Source organism: Onychostoma macrolepis, chromosome 04 (genome assembly GCF_012432095.1).
Source record: "Onychostoma macrolepis isolate SWU-2019 chromosome 04, ASM1243209v1, whole genome shotgun sequence".
NCBI classification, from domain to species: domain Eukaryota; kingdom Metazoa; phylum Chordata; class Actinopteri; order Cypriniformes; family Cyprinidae; genus Onychostoma; species Onychostoma macrolepis.
This window is the reverse complement of record NC_081158.1, coordinates 8,262,934-8,275,574: the sequence shown is the minus strand read 5'-3', so window position 1 is coordinate 8,275,574 and position 12,641 is coordinate 8,262,934. Positions and strand designations below refer to the sequence as shown.

General features: G+C 39.2%; 1 long non-coding RNA gene and 1 other non-coding gene across 2 annotated transcripts; both read right to left on the bottom strand.

Moving 5' to 3' along the window:
• Positions 1–720: 720 nt before the first annotated feature.
• LOC131538858 (uncharacterized) lies at positions 721–3,247 on the bottom strand. Its single transcript, XR_009270719.1, has 3 exons — positions 2,565–3,247; positions 1,233–1,910; positions 721–1,134 (listed from the first exon to the last, which is right to left on the bottom strand). It is a non-coding gene; the product is annotated as an uncharacterized LOC131538858 (long non-coding RNA).
• A 2,751-nt stretch (positions 3,248–5,998) lies between these two features.
• trnat-ugu (transfer RNA threonine (anticodon UGU)) lies at positions 5,999–6,070 on the bottom strand. The gene has a single exon. It is a non-coding gene; the product is annotated as a tRNA-Thr (tRNA).
• Positions 6,071–12,641: the final 6,571 nt, after the last annotated feature.

Below are 12,641 nucleotides of genomic sequence, written 5' to 3'. Positions count from 1 at the left end.
CGCATCTCCAAAACCATTATTTTTCAAGAAATTTAAAAAACGGCATATTTTTTGAGTTATTAAACAAAGTTGGTATTATACCTTATATTGCTATCATATACTGTGGTGTACCAACATTAACACAACATTTCCCCAAAATCATGTTTAATCGGAGATACAAGATTTATGATTTGGGAGCAGAGAGATACGAGATTACGCTGTCATTGATAAGAATGGTGCGGACAGCAGTGTTCATCAAAGTCTGCGGTCGCGCTGAACCTTTTGACAAGAGACAAGGCTTTAAGAGCTAATCAAAGCTAACGACTGTGGTTACATACATCTTCCTAAACTCTATTTTAAACGTTAGAGCTATGAGTTATGCAATACCAAAATAAAACGATGAGCTGACTAGGCTGTCTAATAGGCGGAAATTAGCCTTATCGTGGCTCACAGGCTTCCTTCTGCACTGAAGCATTACAACTATCGATTTTTAACAAAACAGGCCTACTCAAATGTGTCTAACCTAACTATTTTCACTCGTTATTGTCTAAAAAACAGACAGAGTTATCCAAAGATAGGCTTACTTGGCGCCAGTTGACAGCCCTTTTTTCTCCCATAAATAAAAACCTTGCTACTTGGGGTATTTTACATGCACAGCGCCAAGAGAGGCATAGTCTAGAAGTAGGCCTAACAGCTGAACTTAAAGTCAGTAAAACAATAATTTAATGGTGGTATCCAAAACATTCAATTTAATTCAAGTATTATATTAGATACATTTTAAAACTTCAATGCACATGTATAATAAGCCTAGTAATATGTAGATATTTCAATAACTGATATCATAGTTTAACACAGATAAAATCATAGTTAAGGCTTGCTTTACTAAGTCTGTGTGCATGTATCTGTGAGGCTCTGTGTGTGTTGTGACTGTGTTAATACTGCATCCTATATTAAGCTAGTGAAGCAAATTGTCGTAAAAGCTGTGAAAGTCCTTTGGGATGACTTCCTTCAGGTCTTGGAGGTGTTTGAATTTCAGCTCTTTGATCTTCAGGCGGTCTGAACAGAGTGGGGAGTCTGAGGAGTTGGTGACTCGGATGTGGATGCCAGTCATCAGAGTGGTTGATTTTGAAGTCCATCGTTCCATTGTTGTTGTACCTAATAGCACAAAATCATAATCACTGTGAGATTTCATAAAACAATATGCAACATCATAATGTCATCCCTACAGTATATTGATAAGACATAAGATTTACCTTGGTAATTACCTGATGGCTCTGATATCATGGACAGTTGGGATACTGTTTGGATGTTGTGGATCTGCAGTAGTGTGAGGGCACCTTGGGGAGGTCCTGCAAAAAGCTGCGAATGAATGCATGGCCTGCCACTGAACGACGTGCATTGCTGTGTGTTTGTCCCTCAGTGTCTGCTTGCGTGTGTCCCTCCTTTGCCCAGTTAAGGGCAGACCACTTGCCTATTCCTAGGGTAGACAAAAAAATACCTTTGCAGATGCGTCTTCTCTGCCCGCTGACCCGAAAAAAACAACAACAGGGAATTTGATCTTCGGGAATTTTCAGCCCCTCTTCTCCTTTGCACAAGGACCACATCAATTAGAGCATGCACATACACCCTCTTCTCCTCCCAGGTCATATGTTGCCAAAAGTCATTGAAAATGTCGATTGCACTGCAGTGATGTTTAGCTGACTTGGCACATGCTGCTGATGAACATCTAGGCCCCGTAGCCCGTGGCTCCCTCATTATTTCCTTCTGCTTCTGTTTTCCAACGTATGACTTCCCAACCATTCTTCTTTTCTTGTTGATGACTTTCTTCCAGGTGTTTTCAGCTCTCAGTCTTTTCCTTGGAGGTGCATCTTCCTCAGCATCTGAGCACGAATTCTCTGCATCCAGGTCCTCTTCGCTTCCACCATGGAAAACTTCAAAATACACACACAAGTTAAATCTTTATAAACTGTCAACAGTGAGGGCTATAGTTGAAGGGTAACACTTTATAATAACGCTCAGTTATAAGTTACTTATAAGTTATTAGTTAATGATGAACTAATAATTTACAAAACACGACTATATGTTCATAAATGATTCATTAGTGGTATGTTACCATTTTATAAATGTTTGTTAATTCAGTTATAATTCATTTAATAGGACAAACATGCAGGTATGCTAGAGCAGTATTTTTAAGAAGAGTAATTTATTTGTTTTCAAGCGTAAAAGTACACACTACAAAGTGTTCAACACCTGTTATAGATGATGTGATGATGTAAACGCATGAATAAATCATTTACAACGCTTTCTGCATCCCCTAATCTAAAGTGTAAACTATTCATCACTGATATATACAGTATATCATACCACTTATTAATCATTTGTGAACATATTAACGAATAATTTAAAACTAACTTATAACTGAGTTTACAAAACATTCATAAATCATTTATGAATGTATAGTCATGTTTTGTAAATGATTAGTTCATCATTAACTAATAGCTTATAACTGAGCGTTATTATAAAGTGTTACCATTGAAGGATCTTATCCAACTTAATGAGAAATTATAGAAAAGCATCTAACCTACCCGTGTCAAACTGCACCTGCTCTGGAGCCAGCAGCGAGGCCTCCTCTCCTTCCAGACCACCAGAGAAGTCTTTTCAAACACATGGTACAATTAGTGAATTTTTTTTTTTAACAAATGTCTATTGTTGTTAAATCTATCTGCATAAAACCCATCCATTTTGGCATGTGAAATCATGATTATCTCTCAGAAATTCACTCTACCAGCATGCACCACTGTAGCCTCCACCACTGTTGCTTCCTCTCTCTCTCACTACACTCTCTCCATCAGAGCTCTCACTCTCTATTAGGGCCCTTGCCTGATCATATGGCACAATGACCATCTGACAGAGTTCCTCTAAGGACACAGACATGGTTGCTGCAAAAAATAAAATGAATGAAGGTCAAATGATCGTTTCCCTAAGTTATACGGCATGTTTACGTATGATAACGAGGCAAGGTGTTTGATTAGGGCTGGAGCTAAACTCTGCAGGACAGCGGTACTCCAGGACCAAAGTTGCCTATCCCTGTGCTACTTGTTTGAAGATTCAAAACACAATGAACTAATTTCTTTGTTTTTATACCTTATGGATCTTCAGTTTGACACTTTTCTTACTTGCATTCTGTTCTATTTTAATGTATTAAAAGCACTTGGACAGACTAAAGACAGGGTATAAACACAAATCAACAGCTATATAGTTAAACAAGCTTCTATCTTATTTTATTACTGGGATTATTTCTGAATCATTCATGTGTATGTTGTTAAAATAAAAACCACGACCCAAAAGCAATTGCAGTAAGCAAATTCAAAAAGGTAAAAAACCAAATCAGTCCAGCAGGTCACTGGAGAGGGGAACAGTGAGAGAGCGAAATCAAAAGCAAATAAAGTTGACTGTAAGGAAGAATTTGGGTAGGAAAAGGTGCACAAGCAACAGGGATGACTGCAAGCTTGAGAATACTGTCAAGCAAAGCTGATTCAAACACTTGTGAGAGCTTCACAAGGAGTGGACTGAAGCTCGAGTCACTGCATCAAGAGTCACCATCTTCAGGAAAAGGGCTACCAAGCCACTTCTGAACCAGAGACAACGTCAGAAGCATCTTACCTGGGCTGTGGAGAAAAAGAACTGGACTGTTGCTCAGTGGTCCAAAGTCCCTTTTCAGATGCCACGCCGAATTGAGGCAGTAATTAAAGCAAAAGGAGCCCCTACCAAGTATTGAGTACATATACAGTAAATGAACATACTTTCCAGAAGGCCAACAATTCACTAAAAATGTTTATTTTATTGGTCTTGTGAAGTATTCTAATTTGTTGAGATAGTGAATTGGTGGGTTTTTGTTAAATATGAGACAAAATCATCACAATTAAAAGAACCAAAGACTTAAACTACTTCAGTCTGTGTGCATTGAATTTATTTAATACATGAGTTTCACAGTTTGAGTTGAATTACTGAAATAAATGAACTTTTCCACGACATTCTAATTTATTGAAATGCACCTGTATATTTATTTATTAAGTGTGCCTATTAATTCATTTACATTTTTGTTTGTATTATTTAATTGAAAATAAATACTCTATTTGACTTCTTGACAGGAGGAGTTATAAAAAGTATAAACAAATATTAATGTTTTCACATACAAATACTAAATGAACATGCATACTGCAATGTAACGTACACTGGTTTTCTTTACATTTGTATTTTTTGTTTTTGTTCAACTTTTTTGTCATGAAATGGACAAAGAAGCTACAGAGGCTACAATAAAGCATCATGCAGCAGAACGTCTCAAACATGCACCGGGGGAGGCAGGGAGGTGGAGGACTTTTGCATGAGTACTGTAAGGCATTTGTGTTTATTTCCAGTATAGGGGACCCCCTCCCCATTTCAGACCAAATATCTTAGTCTTGGGGGATTTTTTGTTGTTGTTGTTTTTCACTTGAGAGTTAAATTTAACTATTAGAATTTTGTTTTATCAGCTTGTTAATATTTTGCTGAAAAACTCTTGTCGTTTCAAACTATTTTTTTATTTCTGTCCTTTTTAATAGATCAGATCACATATTTCCAATAGCAAATATGGCTACTAAAATGTCTTTGCACACCTATATGTCTTGGACAGGTACAACTAAGGGGATAGGTATTAATTTATTATTTACAATTTTAAAGCAGTACTTCTGCACACTGCCTTTACTATGACTAGAATGAACGTCTTAAACAGACGTCGCAAAAACTTTCATTCTGGCCCCTCAGTGGACGTCTTTTGAACGTATGAAAAGACGTTAAATTGATGTCTTTTGTACGTGTCTTTGCTCAGTGGGTTGCGACAAAAGGAGTCCAACCGTAGACTGTAAAAAAGATGGACGACGCGTCTCCGCTTCCTTCCATTATAGAAAAGTGAAGCGAATACATCTCAGTATGGCCGCTGCCATCTTGAGTAAATGACGTCATTTGGAGCCCGAGTCTGCGCAGTAGATTCGTTTGGAGCCCGAGTCTGCGCAGTAGAGTCGTGAGGTGGAGCCGCGGAATCAAACTCCTGCAGACCCAATCAACCATAACGACACGCCCCGTTTTTATAGCATCAAATTACTAGCTAAAATCAAACGTATCACAAAAACGAACAATTGAACATATATCAGCGTGATAACAACTACCTTAAATTACTAAAACCATATTTCGGAAAATTGTACTGGAAGTGTAATTAATTTTTTTATTTTGACTGAAGTCCCATTCCTTTACATGGAGAGGGCGGGGTTTATGACCTGTACTGCAGCCAGCCACCAGGGGGCGATCAAAGAGCCAGCAGCTTCACTTTTAAGGACGAGTGAGACACACCCGAGTCCAACAGGGGAGGGCGTCCTGGAGCTGTGGCAGGAAACAGCCAGGTGAACAGGGCAGTGCTAGTAGGTTAGGAGACCTCCAGGGTGGCGCTGTCCATTCAGGGAGCCAGGGAGGTGCCGACCGTTCAGGAGGCCCTGGAAACATCGGCCGTTTAGAGAGCCAGGGATGCGTTGACCGTTTAGGGAGCCAGGGAAGCGTCGGCCGTTTAGGGAGCCAGGGAAGTGTCGGCCATGGAGACGGACTATGGACTAGGAGCGAATCCATGGACTAGAGCATGATCCTGACAGAGCTCTGAGGTGAGAGTGGGCCCTAGACTGAGCTCGTGGGCTGAAACCTTGGTCTGGAACAGATACTCTTCTCTGGGCTAACCTCGGGAACAGAAGCCCTCTCTGGGCTAAACTCTGGAACTGGAGTCTTTTCAGGGCTAGACTCAGGGATTGGAGCCCTCTCTAGCTAAACTCGGGAATTTAACCCATCCAAGTGCACACACACAGTAGTGAACACACACCCAGAGCAGTGGGCAGCCATATTGCTGCAGCACCTGGGGGGCAGTTGGGGGTTCGATGCCTTGCTCAAGGGTCTCACTTCAGTTGTGGTAATAAGGGTGGAAGAGAGCACTAACAAAGCTTGGAGATGCTGGGGATTGAACCCAGGACCTTATAAAGACAAAGCATGCGCTCTACCACTAAGCTACATCCCCAGTCTTGAGTTTAATGACATTAATATACTTGAAATGTGCACCAAGCACTACACACACACATTTCCTCAGTGGACCACAATTAAATATGAAGATGAGATGTTTTATGTGACAGAAAGATACTGTATTTGGGTTCAGAGTTTTCAGTTTCCTCTTGAACCATTTTTATGTTTAGTTTAAAATACATATCTACTAAAGACAAACAATGTAAATAATAATTGAAATGCTCCCATGTCAGCACCGATAACCTCGTGGGCAAAGCACCGAAATGTAGCGCCATTGGGCCTCATTCATGAAACATTTGAAAATATACAAGTAAATTCTGAGTAATTTGCACGTAAAACGGACCTTCCAGAAAACTCTCCTCCGGATTCACAACGCTTCGTAAACGTCTGATTTGATGGTTAAACATGTGTATGTTAATGAATTCCATTCATTCGTAAATAGGGCGCTCATGCACGCTCATTCACAATTAGCATAATCCCCGTCTATGACTACAGCTACGCAAATTTCGTGTCCAGGAACGCAGTGGAATATTCTGGTCTACTTTCTCAGGTTTGGCTCCAGTATATTGCATGAATGCAAAAAAACACTAATAGGCCATATGGCTAACAATAAATATTCAATAACGTTGTAGCATTTGGACCAATCAGACACACAATTTTTCATTAGATTTAACAAATCAATTATTCATTAGATTAACAAATAATCACAGACCCCTCACCCAATACACATACTGGGTGTCAGTATGTCTGTGAAGGAAAGACATTATGCCATAAAACTCTCTTCTCTAATTAATTCATAGAAAAACCTTTCTTTGAATGAACACACATATCCTTCAGGTCGTGTATATTACTGTTCTTGTGTATTGTACAGTTTTATGCATGCTTATGATAGCTCACTAGTTAATATCACCTCACTCATTCCATGGTTGGTATCTATCAATTTGTCTTTGGTCTGATCTAGAGTGAATAATATTACATTGATACCTATGCAACATATTAGTGTCCTAAGAATCTTTAGTAGTTTTTGCATTAACCCCAGGCAAATTACATATGCAAATTACCATGTTCAGAGACAAAGAGTCGTAAACTTTCCCTCCAAAAGTGAAAGTCACTATTGGCTCTTTGACTCCCCAGAGATGTGACCTCTATATCAGATAAAGCTCTCACATCAGTGACCCACCTTGCCAGTCTGCGGTTCTTTTAGATCCTAAGAGGATGAGGAGGATGTGAGCTCCTCAGCAACCCCTAAGTTTTTGTGCCAGGCCTTGCGGCCTTGACTTTCCATTCAACCAAAGATCCTTGGATCTCAGCAGATCTCTTTCTTAGCTCTTTTTCAATTTCTACCTGGGAAGAAACTCCCAAACACCATTGAATCAGGACATCTTTGGAATGAATCACTCTTCAACCCGGAAGAATGTGATCTCAAGTCCAAAACCTTGAAACCATCAAGACTTTCATCTGAGACTGCATCCAGACACTCGTCAACGACCAAGGCAATGCAAGTATCGTACATTTAACTAAATGAAACAGAGGTTTGGTATAAGTTATGGACCCCGTTATAAACGGCGCTTGATGGTTTTACTCAGGTGGTTAACTGACTCTTTTCATAACTGCATTCTCTGGTTTCTCCAATGGCTTCATTCATCCACTTTAGCTCCCCTTTGTATGTACGCGTGTGTTTATTCATTTGTTTGTTTAGATTAGTCATGTGTGTTAGCGTTTGGTTAACCCTTTAAAACCGGCTGTGTCGGCGCCGACACATCAGACCAAGCTGTATTCATGTTACCATAACTCTTCTACCGTTTGGACTATCAAAATAATTAGGGCCCGAGCACCGAGGTGCGAGGACCCTCTTGGAATTGCTCCGTTTCTTCTTCTTCTCCAAAATGAATCGCATTTTGGAGGGCCTAAACATGCTCCAAAACTCATGAAACTTTGCACACGGGTCAGAACTGGCGAAAATTTACATCTGATATGGGTTTCAGAAGTGGGTGTGGTAAAATGGCTCGATAGCGCCACCTATAATATTTCAAAAGAGTGCGCCTCGAGCTACGTTTTATGTACATGCACGAAAATCGGTACACACATGTAACACACCATTACCTACAAAAAAGCCTCTTGGTACAAAATCCAAAACCCAACAGGAAGTACGTTATTTTGAATTTCCTGTTCGAGTTTTGTGCAGTTTTTGCAATTTCCAGGCTTCGTACTTTGACGAACTCCTCCTACAGTTTTAATCGGATCGTCTTCAAATTTGCTGAGTGTAATCATAAGGCCTTTGCGATGTTAAATTGCGAAGATCTTGAGTTTTCGTCAAGGGGCGTGTCCCTGGGGGCCTGACAAATTTGATGTTTCGCCATGAAACAGGAAGTTGCTGTAACTCAGGCAAGCAATGTCCGATCTGCCCCAAACTTCACACGTTTCATAGGAGTTCAGTCCTGAACACATCTGCATGCTCATATTCAGATATAGTCATAGCGCCACCTGCTGGCAACAGGAAGTGACATGTTTAACACTGTAATGGACTCCTAGGTGCATATTAAAAAGTGTCAACAAGTGATAAATATGCTGGCAGCATGCTACAAGCATACTAAAACATGCTAGCAACACTTAGCTAAGTGCTAAAGCATGCTAGTAATGCAGTGAAACAGGAAGTTGCTGTAACTCAGGCATGCAGTGTCCAATCTGCCCCAAATTTTACAAGTTTGATAAGAGGCCTGTCCTGAACACATATACATTCCCGTATTTGGTTATAGTCATAGCGCCACCTGCTGGCAACAGGAAGTGACATGTTTTAGACTGTGATGCACTATTAGCAACACATTAAAATATGCCATTGTGTGCTAAACATGTTAGCAACACTTAGCTAAAGTATGCTACTAACTCCATCAAAAAGGAAGTTGTTGTAACTCAGGCATACAATGTCCAATCTGCCTCCAACTTCACATGTTTGATTACAGTCCTGGCCTGAAGACATCTACATGCTCACATTCGGTTATAGTGATAGCGCCACCTACTGACAACAGGAAGTGACATGTTTTACACAGTGATGCACTTTTAGCAACACTGTAAATTATGCCATTCTGTGCTAAACATGCTAGAATAATGGTCAAACATGCTAGTAACACTTACTAAGTACTAAAGCATGTTATTAATACCATGACACAGGAAGTTGTTGTAACTCATGCATACATGTCTTATCTGCCCCAAACTTCACACCTTTTATAATAGTCCTGGCCTAAACACATCAAAAGGCCAATATTCAGTTAAAATTATAGCGCCACCTGCTGGTGACAGGAAATGACTTGTTTCACACTAACTTAAACACACAATGTCTGATCTGCCCCAAACTTGACATATTTGATAAGAGTCCTGGCCTTAACACATCTGAAGGCCAATATTCAGTTATAATCATACTGCCACCTTCTGGCAACAGTAAACTACTTGTTTTACACTAACTTAAACATGCAATGTCCGGTCTGCCCCAAACTTCACATGTTTGGTAAGAGTCCTGGCCTGAACACATCTTAAGGCCAATATTCATTTATAGTGATAGTGCCACCTGTTGGCAACAGGAAATGACTTGTTTTAAACTAACTTAAACATGCAATGTTCAATCTGCACCAAACTTCATATGTTTGATAAATGTGCTGGCCTGAAGACATCTACATGCCAATTTCCAGTTATATACATAGTGCCACCAGCTGGCAGCATGAAATTACTTGTTTCACACTAACTTAAACATGCAATGTCCGATCTGTCCCAAACTTCACACGTTTTATAAGAGTAATGGTCTTAACACATCTTAAGGCCAATATTCAGTTATAAACATACCGCCACCTGCTGGCAATAAGAAATGACTTGTTTTACACTAACTTAAACATGCAATGTCCAATCTGCACAAAACTTCACAAGTTCGATAAGAGTCCGGGCCTGAACACATCTAAAGGCCAAAATCCTATTATAATCATAGCGCCACCTGCTGGCAACAGGAAATGGCTTGTTTTACACTAACTTAAACATGCAATGTCCAATCTGCACCAAACTTCACATGTTTGGTAAGAGTCATGGCTTGAAGACACCTAAAGGCCAATATTCAGTTATAATCATAGCGCCACCTTTTGGCAATAGGAAATGTCATGCTTTATAATAACTCAAACATACTACTTTCAATCTGCATCAAACTTCATATGTTTGATAAAAGTGCTGCCCTGAAGACATCTACATGCCAATATTCAGTTATAGACATAGTGCCACCAGCTGGCAGCAGGTTTGGCACATATAAATAGCTTTGACATATTCCTCTATGTTTGCCTTTTTAAATGCATATTGCTCACCGTTTCCCTCTCTCCCTGAAGCAACCGGTCGGCGGTGAGCTCGGGTGCGAGGGCCCATTCATCGCTGCTTGCAGCTTTAATTCAAATTGTTCCTGATAGCAGACAACATGCGCTTTTCGGCAATATATGGCTTATTACGGTAATTTCTTGCGCTCCGTCAACAAATGACGGCAGATTTCCGGGAGAGCAAGAAGGGAGAATTTGAATGGAGAGATAGGGAGCGCGGAGCTTGTTATTGCATAAAATAATAAACAAAATGAACAAAAACATGGTCAAGGAGGAGTAAAGAGCACAAGAGTCGATTAGGATGATTTTTGATGAGACTTTGGGAGCAGGCTGAGTGAGACTTTTTCACATGTGGTATGTGCGTCGCTATAATGAGTCCGCGCATGTAAATGAATGGGTGTACGCATGTACATGCATGTGTAAATGTGTGCATGTATGAACAAAAAAGCCTCCTGAATGAAAACTGTGCAACCCAGTGTCCAAAAAATACTTGTATATATGTATTATAGTTGAATTTTGAAGTAAGAAGTGTTGGATTATTTCGATCATGATTTTTCTCTTTTTTTTCTAAACAAAACCTTGCACTTGATAATAGCACATTCTGTTAGAATTTTACAGTCAAATAAACAAAATGTGTGAAAATGACCTATTTTACCCTTAGGTTTTAAAGGGTTAATAGAAGTTCTGTGCACAAATTACATGAGTTTCTGGTTCTGCCTTGCAAATTAATGTCCCTTTACGATTTTGACCCTCGCTACATGCTCTAATGCATTAACCCTCTGGGGTCGACAAACGTGTATATGCGTTTTGAGGCAGATTTTCCTGATAAGTCCGAAATGAGCTTGAATTACTCTGCCATTTTTGATCGTACAGATAAGAGCAATACACCATTTGAATCTGTAAGGGGTCTACTTTTATTTGTATACACTCATAATAACAACTAAACTTTGTGCTTTTGAAGAATAAAGAAAACAAACAGGGTGCGCTCTCTGTCTTCTCCGCGAACTGCTTTTTGAAACACGTCACTAAAATGAACTGTAACTCAGCAAATACTTCACACAGAGACATGAGAAATATATCTATAGAACGCTCGACATGTCTACTGTTAAATGAAGCAAGTTTTACCGAAAACAAATATTATGTGATAAAGTCATTCGTATGAAACCAAGGACATGTCCAGTTTTTCCGTCTGGTCTCATTATCTCTAATTAGGTCACGCCCACGCGCTGCTCGCACTATTGTTATTACAAATCTCCGAACGGTGAACTTTTCCCAAACTATAACTCCACAATAAAATGTGTGAAATCGAGTGCAACATTTTGAAATATGATAGACAACCTTTCATTGCATTTAAATGTTGCACGACGTGAGGATAGTTATATGTTCTATAAACAATGATATAAAAGTAATGTCTAAGAAAGTTTAGACCAATCTTTACTGTGAAGTAGCCTACTCTGTTTGCAAATACCTGCTCAAACATGTTTATAATAAGCTTAACAATAATAATTTAGTTTCTCAGTTATAAAATGTTGTTTTTGTATGATAATACATGCAAAGCATGTGTGCATCTGTTATAAAATCACGTGGGCAATATTGGTGATTGCTAATGTAATAATATAGTTGCTCCTGATAAGCCTATCAACATGCTCACAAATTTATTTATTAATTTTAGTGGGGGGGGTGCTTTATTTATTTTGAATAGTAACAATATGTAGGCCTATATATTATAATAAATATAATGTACTGTTTTTGCTGTACAAGTAACAATATGTAGGCCTATATATTATAATAAATATAATGTACTTTGGATTTTGCTGTAGTTTGCTGTACTTTGGATCAAATAAATGAGCTGAAGACACACACACAAAAAAACATTACAAATCTTACTGTTTAAATAATTAGACTGGTAGTGTATGTATTGTCACCATGTTTGCTTTGTCTTTGTCCGTTCATTGTGTTGCTCACGTCTGTTTTGTGTTTTCTCATGCAGTTTCTGCTGTCTCCTGTTTTCCTGGGTTCCAGTTTCCTGCCACTGTTTTGGATATTGCACCCACGATGTCTTGACTCTTCTGTTGTTTATTTGTTTGTTTGTTCCTAATAAACTGTTTAACTGCACTCGCAAGTGAATCTCAAGTTATTTTATGTGATAGTTATACGTATACACATTTCTTTTTTCCTCACATTCTTTCTTGTAACTCTTCTCTCTCAGTCACACACCTGACTCAA